Consider the following 13,627-nt stretch of genomic DNA (forward strand, 5'->3'; position numbering starts at 1 on the left):
GAGATTTGAGCCATCGCTTTGTAAGACTGCATTGTTTCTTTAAATTAGAGAAATAATTTAAGCAAACAAACGAACAAAGAATTTCTGGAAATTAAAGCACAGTACAAATGGGATGATTTGCTCATCTCCTATTTAATAGGAGCAGTGCCTTGAACAATTGCACTGTCGACCTCAGAAATCTATCCATGGTAACTAGTCACAGGAGAGAAAAATAGACAGTCTGCCACCAACTTGGTATTAAAGTTATATTTTCCATTTTTCCCTGGTTGTGGGCCAGTCGGGGACTTTCCATGAGCAGTCATCATGACAGAAATCCCCTTCTGCTTTGTCGCAGCCAGCGGCGCTGAACAATGAAAGGTCTGAGCCTGGTTTTGCGCTGGGTTTGGCTTTGGTGGGTTTGGTCCCCGTTCGGGTGGGACGTGGACTGGGCTGGAACCTGATGGGCAGGCCATGGGGACCTTCTGATGAACGCACCTGGCTGGAGGATGGGCATGCAGAGAACTTGGACAAATGTAGGCGATGGTGTGAAGGACACCTATGGCCTTCAACCAGCTCTGTCTGCACAGAGAGCCAAGGCCATGCCTTCTGTTGGGTGCCTCCACGGCCAGTGTTTCACTCCTGGATTAGGTATGGGGTCTGTCCAAGACCTGCGTAGTGATGAAGCACTGTGCATGCAGCTCTGAGCGAGTCCTGCAAGAGCCTGGAGGAAGGACAGAACAACACTGCCAGGCTGGAGCTCGTCCAGAAATAAATAAACAGAAATACTGAGGGCTTGGTCGTCTGTTCCTCAAAAGACATTTTTGGAAGGGATCACTGTGCTTTTGTTCTTCCATTAGGCAAGTGAGGAGAGAGCATTGTTTTCTTCCCCTCATCCGTTCCCCTTATAGGGAAAGAAGAAGGAAGACTTGGCCACCCCCAGCCGAGCATCTCGGGGGACCTCAGAAAACAAAGGGCCGTATGGACAAGAGTGCTGTCATCCTGTCCCCGGCACGCTCTGCCCTCCGCCAAACGCTCGGCGGGGCCGCGTCAGCTCGGGGCTGGCTTGCTCAGTGTCACCCCTGGCCCATGTGCGCAGGGAGAGGTGTTCCTCGGCTGGTTTCCTGTCTGGAACCTGGGAGACGTCTCCAGGTTTATTGCTGCCGGTAGATTTGGCTTCTGCTAGGGAGGTGTGTCTGCTGTGGGATGGCGCTGACAGTGCGTGCGTCTGTGTGATGGCTCGTGTCAAGCAGTTCTCCTGAAAAACACCGCTTTGATGCTCCTGGAGGTGGACCAACGCTCTGTGGATGCATCCGTGCTAGTGCAGTTCCTCTCCCATGTGCCACTGGCATCTATCCCTGCTCCACAGAGGACGCCTGTGGGTTGGGGAGCACCTACCATGGCTATGGGCTGCATGACCCTTGTGTTGGCTCTCTGTGCAGGAATATTGGGCTAGCACATGGAGCTGGGATGGGTTTTTAATTAAAGTGTAGCATTTTATGGCAAATAGCAAAAAGACTGTACTAAAGCAAGACTTGTACCATGTAGCAAAAGACTGTACTAAGCCCAACCTGTCTTGTTTTGTCCAGGCTCCAAGGCTGATCCTGCTGAAAGCCCCTGAGATACTGACCTCTATGGGAACTGAGACCACTTGACTGCACTCAGCACCTTTCAGGATCAGGTCCTAGGTAATTATTATAATTCTCTGCACGGATTATTTGAAAATTTGATGTTCTATGAGTTATGCAGACAATCTGCCACGATATTCCTAGCTGTCTGTTCCATTAATCTATTAACCTGTTCCAGTCAGGTCCTGTAACTTGCCATGCTCTGTGAAAAACGAATGCCTTGCTTACCTCCACATTCAATTGATTTGGACCTCCTGACCTTAGCCCACCAGCATTTCATTTTTCCAGGGCTGTGTGAGGGTGTTGGTGCCACACGAGAACTGACAGACTCATGTGGCAGGACAGAAGCACCAGGATTTATTCTGGTCCTATTGGGATCATTTGCCTGCTGCAAACCTCAGCTTAACATATCCTCCTGCAGGCTGATTTGCCCAGAGGCTGGTTGAAGCTGTTGCTGGAAGCCAGATGCAGACTCCAACCAGAACTTTCCTGGCTAAATTGATTTTTTTTCCCCGAACACTGTCACTCTGTAGATCAGTGACTTGACACTACAATAATAACCAGTTGATCCAAAGAAATCACAACTGCATCACCTCCTCCCTAAAAAAAAAACAAAACAATCTCCTTTACTTCCAGAAAGGGAATTTCTCGATCACCATTCTGGCAGTGGTCACCAGCTGTTCTGCTTGGGAAGATTTAACTTGACTGGCAGAAAGCTGTAAAAACAATTAAAAAAAGTTTTCACTCCCATCAGAAATAATCAAGGGCTGAAAATATCAATGTTTGTTGGAGAGGATGCCTGTTCAGATCAGAGTTACAGGGCCTCAAAACCTACAGCTGCACAAGCCTGTTTTTTACAATAATTCTGGCACCTGCAGAAAAAAAAAACAAAAAACAAAAAACTGTGAAAATATTTCCCTGGGTACACAGGAGCTGTAGTCTCTTCTCTGAATCTGGCCTCATTGTTGTGCATGAAATGTCTTTGTGATTTTTAAATAACTTGCTCCGAGGTAGGTAAACGGACACCAAAGAGCTGAGGGCCAAGCTGTGCCCTGGTGGAAATTCACTGGTGCCAGCCCAGTGCCTTGCACGGGGGCATGGGCAGGGTTTGCTCCAAGGTTCCTTCTTCCACCCCAGCGAGGTGAACTAAAGCTCAGGATGAGAGCTTGAAAAGCGCAGCTCTCGTGGATGAGTTTTCAGAGAACTGAGTAAGAGTGAAGCCAGCAGGATGCTATGGATGTTACTCTGAAACTCTGAGGATGAATGATTTCCTGTCGGGCTGGCTTCCTCAGCGAGCTTATATTCCTTATTAATTCTGCATGCTGATAAAAGTATCAGCCAGCAGAGGGTTATAATTTTTAACCCCATCTGTAGGATTCCTCCACAAAAAGGTGGTTAATAAGAGCTGGCTTCCCACTGACTCCAGCGGAGGTTAGCCCCCAGCTCTCAGGATCAGCTGTTATTTCGGGAGGAGGAGGCGCGGCGCTGCCTGGAACAGAGCCCCATTCTCCCTCAGCAATGCTCTGTACTGTGACATTTTCAGGACCTGGGCCTGAGGACTTTCACTGGCCAGTTTCCTGTTTCGACAATCTCCATTTCAAATACTCTATGTGCAGCATTGTGTGGAGAATAAAGAAAAAAATAGCCCGTATCCTTCTCTCTTGACAATTGTGGTGGACGGTAAGGAGCTGAGCTCGAGTTTCCAGTGGGGAGGGGGACGACACATATTGAAGCAGGCTCAGGAAGTGAAAGAGAGGAGAAAGAAGGAGAAAGGAGAAATGAGTTCACCCTCAGGGCTGCGGTGCGGTGTTTTTTCCCATCCACCCTGAATTTGTGGGGACGGGGTGCTTTTTCAGTGCCTCAGCTCACATGCTCTATGTTTAAACTGCTGCTGTCAAAGCTTTGAGAGTAACTAAAACAAAAATGTCACAGGTCAAATGGATGCTTTCCAATCGCCCGGTTTATTAGGAGTGCAATGTAAATCCTCGGGAAGAAAATAAACGGCCAAACATCCACCACCCCTGGTCTGCGTCCCCCGGGGGGGCTGTGGGTTGCCAGTCCTGTGGGCATCCCCATGCGTGTCTGGCATCCCCTCCCTGCCAAACCTCTGTCCCAACGTGACTGCATCAGGTTCTGGGTCGGGACTGCATCCAGGACTCTGCTTAGGAGCATCAGGGGGAGGTTGCTTCAGGTGAGCACGGTTGGAGAGAAAACAGCTGCCCGGAGTCTGATCTCACGCCACTTCAGCACATCCTCAGCTGAGGTCTGATGCTTGCTGCTGTAAAATTGGAGGATTTGGAGAGGCACGAAGGGAGCTGATGATCTGCAGCTGCCCAGCCCTGGCTTCTGAGGCAGTTGCAGGGTGGGTTTTTTTTGTTTTTTTTTTTTTTTTTTGACAGTGCTGCGGAGCAGGGACCCAGCACTGCCCTCTGAATGCAGCGGGTGTGTGCCCCCCTTCCCTGGCAACTCCATGTGTGCCGAGCCAAACCAGCTCAGGTTTATTTGTGAAAGGAAAAGTGTCATAAATATCAAAGTACTTGCATTTTCTACAGCGTCCCCAGAGCCCCAGGGCCTGGCCGCCCACTGTTTCATGTACCTCCGGGGTCTTTAATGAGGCAGTCACAGCAAGAGATAAAAATCCATCCCTAAATGCCAGGTGAGTCAAAATGGAATAGAAAACGTTGTTCCAGCTTCTCCCGTCCTCACTCACCTGAACACGCAGACACAAGTGTGCTCGCAGAAGCGTCGAGGCAGCCGTGTCCCCGACACCACTGCTACAGGGGCTGAGCGCAGCTGGTTGTTCTTCAGTTTGTTATAACCTGAAAATAAAGGCAGATACAGGTGAATTGTTCTGGGAACGATGCCAAGCCAAAGGCACTAAATTATTGAGAGATCCGTATCTGGATAACGGATTTATGCTCTTTAACAACTTTTAAGAGAAAATAAGGTGTTTGCGGGATCAGATTGGGATCATCCTGAAAAATAGAGCTCTCTGCATAAAACTGTATTGCTGTTATTATTGTTATTGTTTTAATAACAATAATATTTCCTCAGTGAAGCCATATATGAGAATATTATTTGCGTAGGAACTGGAAATGAACATGAAATGATCAGCATATTTTTTAACAGCACTTTACAAGTCACTCGGCATTGGAAAAGATACAACTATCCGTCAAACCAAGGCTTGGGGATAAAATAATTAGAAATCACACAACCATAGCAAAGGAAGATTAGCGCTAAAATTAGAAGCCATAAAGTTGTTTTTAGATTACGCTGGAATCTAGGCAGGCTGTTTTATTGAACAGCGTTCCTTAAGAAAACGCAAGGCGAGAGGTGTGAATTGTCTGTGTTTGGCTGTGTGGCAATGGGAGTGCTAGTGCTAATACTCGGTGGGATGATCCATGAAGTAATTTTCAGGGAAATCCTTAGGGAAGGGAAGGCAGCCGATACGTGGGCAGGAGCAACGACAGCCTGCTAAAGGCTGTCCTGGGAGGCTGGTGTGCTCCTACATTTGTTTCAGTGCCCAAATGCCCACGTTACACCCATGTGGGATGGCCGGGGTGGGTGCAAAGGGCCAGCACCCACAGGTGCAGTGGGTGCCACAGTGCTGGGAGCCGAGCTGGCTGCCTGGGGCCAGGCAGCAATGTCAGTGAGTAGCCATCTGCTGGAGCTCCCTGCGCACGAGTGCCGATGGTGTCCTCTATCTGTCCTGGAGGATGGATTGTATTTTGGAGGTGTGCAGCGCAGCAGGACCCACCTTTACTCTCAGCTGTCCATCTGCGCGTGGAGCTGCGTGTCTCTCCGCTGCTGGTCTTCAGCCGCAGTACACCATTAGTTTGCAAGGAGCTGCCTTTGATTAACACCTGTGCCAATTAGGCCTATTGCCCAGGTGTATGGGCAGGTGGGAAGGAGCTTGCCAAGGTCACCTGCTCTCCCCAGCTCTCCTGGCTCAACAGAGAGAAACTTTTAATTTAGGGGGGAATATAAATCTCTTAAAATAACAGGAGAGCTGCTGTGAGCTTGAATTTTAAGCGTATCTGTGCTGCGGAGCACACCAGCGAAAGGCAAAGACCTTGGGGCTGTGAGGCAGAAAGCATCTCTGATCTTTCCAGAGTGCCAGTTCTCCCAGCGCAGGCATGCAGCATGTCCTCCTTGGTATTTATGCTCTGGGGAGCGGTCTGGTTATATTCTGGGCTGCTGATGCTGCCGGGGAGGAGAGGCAGGGAGGGGTGCTGGGGACCGCAGCTCAGCACAGGCGGGTTGGTTTGTGTGGCCAGATCATCAATATTTGGTCATCATGCCTTGATTTTGGCAGGACTGCTCCCTCGTGTAAAGTTGAGCATGCATTTTAGGTGTTTTGATGCTACAGAGTGGATGTGCAGAACATGGAGCTCGGCGGGGGCCTGTTCCAGAGGGGACGCTGTGCATTTTCTTAGCTGAAAGGGGTCTTCTCAGAGGTCCTCTGGAGGAGAAGGACCAGGGAGGTCTGTAAGTGGGGCACATAAACCCTACGTGGTGTGGAGGTGCAGGAGGAACCATTGTTTGTTGTGTCCTGCAAACACAAGAGCTAGAAAAAAATCATGAAACGCTTGGGCAGAGGCTTCAAACAGCAGGAAGCACTTTTTCATAAAAGGTGTAATTAAAGCGTGGAACTTGTTGCCACAGGATGTTGCGGATGCCAAGAGTAAAAGTAGCTTCAAGAACTGATCAGGGAAACTTGAGGATTGAAGGACTGTCGAGGGCTCTTAGTGTAGCGCTGCAGATGCAGCCACCGTCTCTCTCCTGGGCTTTCCTCTGAGTCCACGTGTGAGCAGAGAGCCAGGAGGATACGGGTGAGCATCAGCCAGAAGAAGGTGAATACCAGGGTGCTGGTGCCCTGACACCAAGAGTGGGGAATTTCTGGAAGAGAAATGTGAACTCTGGGGGATGTGCTGTCTAAAGGCAGCTGGGGTGAAGCCCTTCATCTGGTGCTGTAAGAAGGAACCAGAAGAACACATCCTTAGGTTCCCTTTTGGCCATGAGCACCCCCCGTGACCACACTGCAGTCCGTCCGTCCGGCGTTTCCCGTCTGCCTGCTCCCCCTGGGACAACCCCGCGGCAGCGCTGCCTTTGGGAACGCAGGACAACTCCCAGTCGTCTCTTTGTAGCCCGAGAACAGAGCCTCAGGAAAGTCCGGCAGCAGGACTTTACTAATTCCAACTAATGACTCCGAAATACTGAATTATGGGAGCAACTGGGTACCATCAAAAGACGCAGACAAAAGACTTGCGGTAAAACACGCTGCATTGTAATATCAAACAGAGCTGAATTTGGTCTGATAGGGCACCTTTCGTATTCAGTGCGTTTCAAAGCACTTTGCAAAGTAATGAGCTGAATGCTGGCAGTGGAGCCGGTGGAGCAGTCATTATGTGCCTGACAATAGCTCTCGCAGCCCAGCGAGAGGAGATGTTGGCCAGGATGCTGGGGTTATCCCGCGCTTTCCCTTTTTTTCGGTGCCGTTAGATCTCTAGCGAGTGTTTGGACAGGAGGCGGTTGGACGAGGGCTGGCTGCAATTCCTGCCTCGTCCCGATGTTTCTGGCTGCCCAGCGTCTGTCTGGCAGCCACCCCAGCAGCAGGAGCGCGCAGGGCTGGGCATCCAAAAACTGTGACCCACCGGGGGTCAGAAGTGGTCCCTGGGAAAACAGGGGGGAAATGGGAGTTGTTTGGGACGGGGTAGAGGAGCTTAAGGATGGGCTGTGGGGTGGGGAGCTGAGTTATTCCTTCCCTCTTTAAACTTTGGAGAAATCCTTGGGTTTAGCTATGGATCTGCCCCTCTGCGTCTCTTAGAGGGTCAGGCAGCTTAGCCTAAAGGAGTGGGAAGGCCACTCTGGCCTGCAAAGGGCCTTCACTTGGAGATGTGCGCTCTTGACCAGCTCGGTTTCCCTGCCCTTCTTTTATCTCTGGGGAAACGGAGGTGGAGAAACATCTCGTGACTCGCCCGAGAATCCCTCTGTGCAGCTGGGCATAGACCTTGGCCTCACAGGTCGTGGTCCGGTCCTCTAATCTTGCGGTCTTGGGGACGGCTTCTTGAAGGCCCACACATGAGTTCAGCTCTGTAATTTTAGCTAAGCCAGAATAGCATTGCCACAGCTGCACGAGCAGAACTCATCCTGAAAGCATTTCAGTGGCTGGGAAAAGCATCTTGCCCCTTGGCAAGGGGAGGAAGAGGTTAATTGTATTTTTTCTTTTATTTTTTTCTTTTCTTTTCTTTTTTGGAAAAGAGGAAATAAATGTACCCACCCCGCCCTAGCGGGACCGCACAAATCTGTCAGCCCTGGCGGGTGGGGGCCGGTGGCTGGGCTGGGTGAAGGAAGCAGCCGGGGGAGGGAAGGGGCCGGGGGCATGGGTGGGGGCTTGGATGGCTTGGATGGCTGCCCGCGAGCCTGCTGCCGCTGTGCTGGGCTATATTTGGAGCCCGGGCTGTAACGTTGGCTCCAGAGCCATGGGCACTCGTGATGAGTTATCCCTCCAAGGGGCTGACATGAAAACCCTGCAGCAGAGCACGGTTTAGGGCCAGAGAACGAGGTCCGTGGTGAGGATGGAGATCTCCGACCTTGCCCCTTGTGACTGGGGTCCCTCCGGATGCCAGCTCCCAGCTGTGTAGGAGAGCCAAATGCCAGCAGCCCCTGGCTTTGCTGGAGCACAGCGTTGGCCTGGCTGCATCGCCCGCATCCCCACGGAGAAGGGGAAGCAGGCTGAGAGGCCTTGGAAAGGCCTCTGGGGGCTCCCCTCGCTGTCTGGGTTGGGCTGACACCATCACAGGACTTCCTCTCAGAGGCCTCATCCCGCCTGCTGCCCGGGATTTGATGCGTGTCAGGGCTCTGCTTTTTGAGCAGAGGGGCCTTCGGCTGCTGGTTGGAGTGGTGGCAGCAGCAGGCGCGGGTCCTGCGTGGACTTGTGTGGGTATCTCAGTGGGCTCTCAGAGGGAAAGGCCCGCCGTTATAAGCTCCTCTGGGAGCTGGTTACAACAAAACCAAACTCTGGTGTAGGTGAGCTGCAAGGTCGGCACAAAGCAGCAGGGCTTTGTGCTTGGAGGAGGGCCGAGCTGAAGGGGAAGGTGATGTAGGTCATGGCAGTGTTTGTCTGAGAGGGGTTGACATCCTCACACCCAACCCAGGGGTACTCTAGGAAGGCAAGACACGGGTGTGCAACCCCAAGCCAGCCCAGCTTGCTCCAGGAGAACATCCATGGAGCCTGGCTGATGTTTTCCATCTCCAGGGCTGACCTCGTGTCCTCCCCTTGGCTGCTGGGTGGGGAACATGGGGTGCTGGTGGCCGGGTGGAGAGTGGGCTGGCTGCCCTTACCAGCACTGCTCTGGGGCTCACCCCATGGCTCTCGTCTGGATTTAGCAGCATGGGTTTCCTCTCCTCCTGTCCAGGACTCGCAATGTGTCTGAGCTTTTAGTATCACGTCATTCCCTCTCCCCACATCCCACGTCCCTGTCCCAGATGTATTTGTTTAAGTGGCTTTAATTAACTTACTTTTTCCTGTGCGTGACAGCTCCTTAAGGTTTTGGTAGCTGTTTTCTGTCCTTCCACAGTTGTCACTGACATGTAGCACTTTCCCTGCAGACTGGCCTTCAATCCTACCATGTTTTTCCCTGCTCTACAGAATTATTTTAGCATACTGTGGGGAAATGGTTTCCATGTGAGCCTTGTTACATACACTCAATTGATTATTAGGTGTGATTTTCCTGATCCCTGCCTGTATCTGTGAGGACTCAGAGCGAGCGAGCCAGAGGGGCATAGAGTGATGGTTCAGGTCAGATAGATTTATCTTCTCAAGTGACAAGACAGATAACTCCGGAGTGGCATGGCTACAGGTGTTATCATTTGGGTGTCTCCTCAAGAGTGAAGGTTAATGTCTTGCCACTACTGATCCATCACTGCGTTATCTGTAGGATTTATATGTCTTCTTGTGCCTCTCCAGCAGCAGTGGTTTCACATTTCCGGAGCTAAGATCTATGTACCCACTCCCTGGCACAGCAACTGCAGCAGTCACTGTCAGTGAGCTCCTGCTCTCTGGGTTTCCGTGGCTGTGTTATGTTAGGAATAAACCCCGCTTGCTGCTGTGCAGTTTTGCATTTCCCTGGTGGAGGAAATGGGGATGGGTGGAGGCTTCGGAGAGTGTCATCTGAAGTGCAAATACATCAGGCCGATGAAGGCAAGACGAGCCCTCACCCTGTCTTTCAGAAAATCCACCTCAGAAAAGTGAGCAGGAGAGTGGCAGGGAGCAAGGAGGGACTCCAATCTTCAAGTGAAATCTCCTAAAAATAAAAAAAATAAAAATAAAAAAAGGCAATAAATCCAACAAACTAAAATAAAAACGCAAGTAACATGAATGACAATTGTATGGTATCAGATAACACCGCATCCTGAATTCTGGTGGGATAGGAAATATGAAGCAAAAATCACTCAGGTGCTTCTAGATAGCGATAAGGAAAGCAATTCCCATTTACCGGTAGAAATAAAATAAGAGGTCCTGATAAACCCTCCATGACTAGACTGGATTAGGGCTCTAGCTGTGAAAATTCATTATGGGCATGCAAAAGAATGCATATCTTGCAGAGCTAAACTGACTGCAAACAACATTTATCTGGAGAAGAGCCGATTCACTCAGAATAAATAGATTTCTTTCAAAGGGGAAGGGGGGGAATCTGTGGGAAAACCGTATCTCTGTCTTGTCATTTATTATGCAAAGAAGTCTCGCACCTTTGTAAATCATGAAGGATGAGTTTGTGCTGAAAGAGCGACCCTAAGCTGTTCCAGCAGCTCCAGAGCCAGCCTGGGGTCCTTTGCACGTGGTATCAGGAGCTGATGATTTCAGGAGGGCTTCTGGTAGGACAAGTGCCAGTCCTCATCAGCAAGGGTAATGCAGTTCGCTCTGACATTTTCTGAGTCCATTACTTTATATTATTTCATATTATTCACTGTATTTTATTTTATTTGCCCTTTCTCTGTGGGAGCGACTTTGTACTTGGGTCTTAAGCAGAAGGGAGCCTGTGGCTTATTCTGCTCTGTCCTTGCATGTTTGGTTCTGGTCCCTTTGGTATCAGCGCCGATTTAAGCCACCAGCATCTCTTGGTTGGCTGGGGTTCAGTGAAACAGGGCACGCTTGAATTCTAGTTTGTGGTTGACTGAGATGGCTGTAGGTGGCTGCCGAAGTGCTTACTATGGTGTGCAGGGACCAAAATGTGATTTAACATCTTTTGTTCTAGCAATTAAGTAACTCAGGTGCAACTTTTAGAAATAAAATTGAGCTGGTAGGAGCCACAAACAGTGAATGAAACCTGGATGCTCCCTTCGGTGCTGAGAGTGTTGAGCCAACGTTTAATGGAAAAAAAAGCAACAAGAGCAACAAAACAAACAGAAAATAATCTCTAGTTTTTTGTTGTTGTGTTTTCCTCACAGGTTTTATTTTTCTGCTCTCTATTTTGAAAAAGCTCCTTAAGAAACATTTGGCCCCAGTTCGGTACGTGTGAACAGAGCTCTGGAGGTGAAAGGCTGACCCACAAACCTCCCACTGCTGAGGAGGCTCCGAGCAGCCTGGGACAAGAGGTCTCCTCTCCCACGCACCAGGAACGTCAGGGGATGCTCGGAGAGCAGAGCAGTGCAGAGGGGATGTTGTGTGTGTTTATAAGCGGGTTGTAGGACACAGAAAACCAGATGCCCTTTGCTACAGGAAAGCACATTCACAGGACTTTCCTAAGTGCTTGATCCCAGACTTCCCACACACCTTCTCCACCGCAGCCAGTAGAGGTATCTGCCCTGATTCTGGCTCTGCCATCATCACTGCCTTGCCTTAGGAGCCCCCCTCAGTGGGTGATGACCTTAGCATGGGGAAGAGGAGACCACCCAGCACCTGCTGCCGCCAAGGGGGAAGGAAAAGCACGTTCACGTTGGCCATTGCATGCATCACCCACTTCTCCAGGGACATTTTGCATTTGTGTTTCACCCTCAGCATTTCAGCAGCGCTGGCCCGGCCGGGCTCTTGTAGTGCTCCAGAGTGATTCTGCTAATGGGATCTGACCTGATGGCTTTGCATGTTTTAAGTAAATTAAACACAGCTGCTAGGAAAATACAGCAACCTTAACAGCACCATGGCTCCGTTGTCTGCATTGTAATTACCGCAGCAACTGCCTGGAAGTTCTACTTTCTGGTTTATTTTTAAATAACTTCTGAGCTACCCTTTGATCAACTGCTCCATCCCCGAGACCTTCCTGTCCTCTTCCTTGTTCTGGGTTTAACCCTTGCTCCTCAAGCTCCTTCCTCAAGCAGCCGTCTCCTTACAGTTTAGTCTGTCACATGTGCAAGAGGCTGACTGCAAAAACGATGTGTCGCAGATTTTCATCGCTCCTCTCTGAATACTGCAGAGTTTTGAGCTGGAGGTGAATCCGGAGAGAATTTTTAGCCAGAGCTTATGGGATGTATGCATCACGCAGACATCCAGGCAGCAGTGTTTTGAGGCTGCTGGGGAAGTACATCTTGAAAAATGCAGCTTTTCTTACGGCTTCAGCTGAAATCCTTTGTACCCCTTCACAGAGATGGGTTTTCTGTCACCAGAAAGAAGAAAAAAAAATGCACATCAATGCTTTTGTCAGAAGCAAAAGGAGTCAGTTTTATGCAGGAAGCAAAACTAGGAGCCTAATTAATTTTCCCTCATCAACCCATGAGTAGGACCCATGCCTGCAAGAGCAGACGATCAACTCTCAGCACTGGCGTAGCTGCACGCTCCCTCCTTTCATTAACAGCCCATGCCATCTTCACTACAGGGTCTGCAGGGCTCAAATTTATGGAGCAAGCCCAGCCTCAGCGAAATGACTCAGGGTTTTTCACTGGAGCCTGACAACGGGCTCAAAGAGCTGAATTTTAAATGTGTCCCAGTGCAGGGAGGGAGGCTGGCTCCGCATTGCGGGATGGTGGCCCCACCTCGGGGCACCAGAGCGCGAGGTCCCCAGCTGCACTCAAGGACACATCATGTTTGGTTCTGGCTACCCGTCACGGTGCCAGAAACGCGGGCTGGTACATGGGATGAGCTGGTTCACAGGATGAGCTGCCTCTGAGGCTACTTCCAACACCACTGGCTTGTTTTCACAAGTCATCGGGTGGCCGGCTGGAGAGCGAAGCGGGAGCCCAGGCACTCGATCGGAGCAAAAGCACTGAGCGAGTGTGATTGGGGCTGTAAAGTTTATGAGATTCTGTGTTTTATGGTGAATTTTAAATTGACTTTGCAATCAGGGTACATTAGAGTTTTTAAAGGAAAGTCAGCGTGATGCGTTGCAGAACACAAGGTGGTAATTTCCCCTGTTATATTGGTGCTATCAACAATAAAGAATGAAGCAGCTGCTTCTCGGAGGATTGGATTTTTAATGCATTCGATTTATATAATTTATAGGCTATTATTTATTACATGGGGTTTTTCCCCCTTCTGCTTCTCCAAATGGCTTTCCCTCTCCCTCCATTATTAGGGCAATGCAGTGTGGTCTTATCTAGCACTTCCATCTGCAGATTTCAAAGCCCTTTCCAAACACGCCTGATGTCATTATTTCCATTTTTTACCCAGGAAGGGAAAACGGAGGGCTGGAGATGGGGAAGGGTGTGTGCCCAGAGACACAGCCAGGGCACTGCTCCTGTGTGACTGCTCCTGTGTGAGCTGGGTGACTTGGTTACCTCGGCTCCGGTGGACTTCTCTGACAGAAATGGGGTTTTCAGCAAAGCAGAATCTTTTCTGGTGAGGTCGAATCCACCTGTCCACATTTAGATACCTGGACCGTAGCCACCTCCTCACTAGCTGCCTTTTCCATTGACAGACGTAACAAAGCACGATTTCAGTGGCGTGGTTTCTCTTTTCCCGAGGGAGATGTCCAGCAGAGACCAGCTGGCTCTTGCTGTGGCTTCTTTCTGTTGCCAATGAAGGGTGTTGAGCTAACTAGCCCGCCTGGGGACATTTCTCTGCAGGTACACGAGGGCTGCATGTGAGAGCT

The 13,627-nt window shown here is 50.1% G+C and overlaps 1 protein-coding gene across 2 annotated transcripts in view; it reads left to right on the forward strand.

Moving 5' to 3' along the window:
- ZBTB7C (zinc finger and BTB domain containing 7C) overlaps nucleotides 1–13,627 on the forward strand; it is a 92,854-nt gene that overhangs the window by 10,964 nt on the left and 68,263 nt on the right. For both annotated transcript variants that reach the window (XM_035310426.1, XM_035310428.1), the window contains exon 2: nucleotides 1,566–1,664. The gene's annotated coding sequence lies outside the window, so the exon portion shown is untranslated. The remainder of the gene's footprint in view (nucleotides 1–1,565; nucleotides 1,665–13,627) is intronic.

The sequence above is a fragment of the Oxyura jamaicensis genome, chromosome Z (assembly GCF_011077185.1).
Source record: "Oxyura jamaicensis isolate SHBP4307 breed ruddy duck chromosome Z, BPBGC_Ojam_1.0, whole genome shotgun sequence".
In the NCBI taxonomy this organism is placed as follows: Eukaryota; Metazoa; Chordata; class Aves; order Anseriformes; family Anatidae; genus Oxyura; species Oxyura jamaicensis.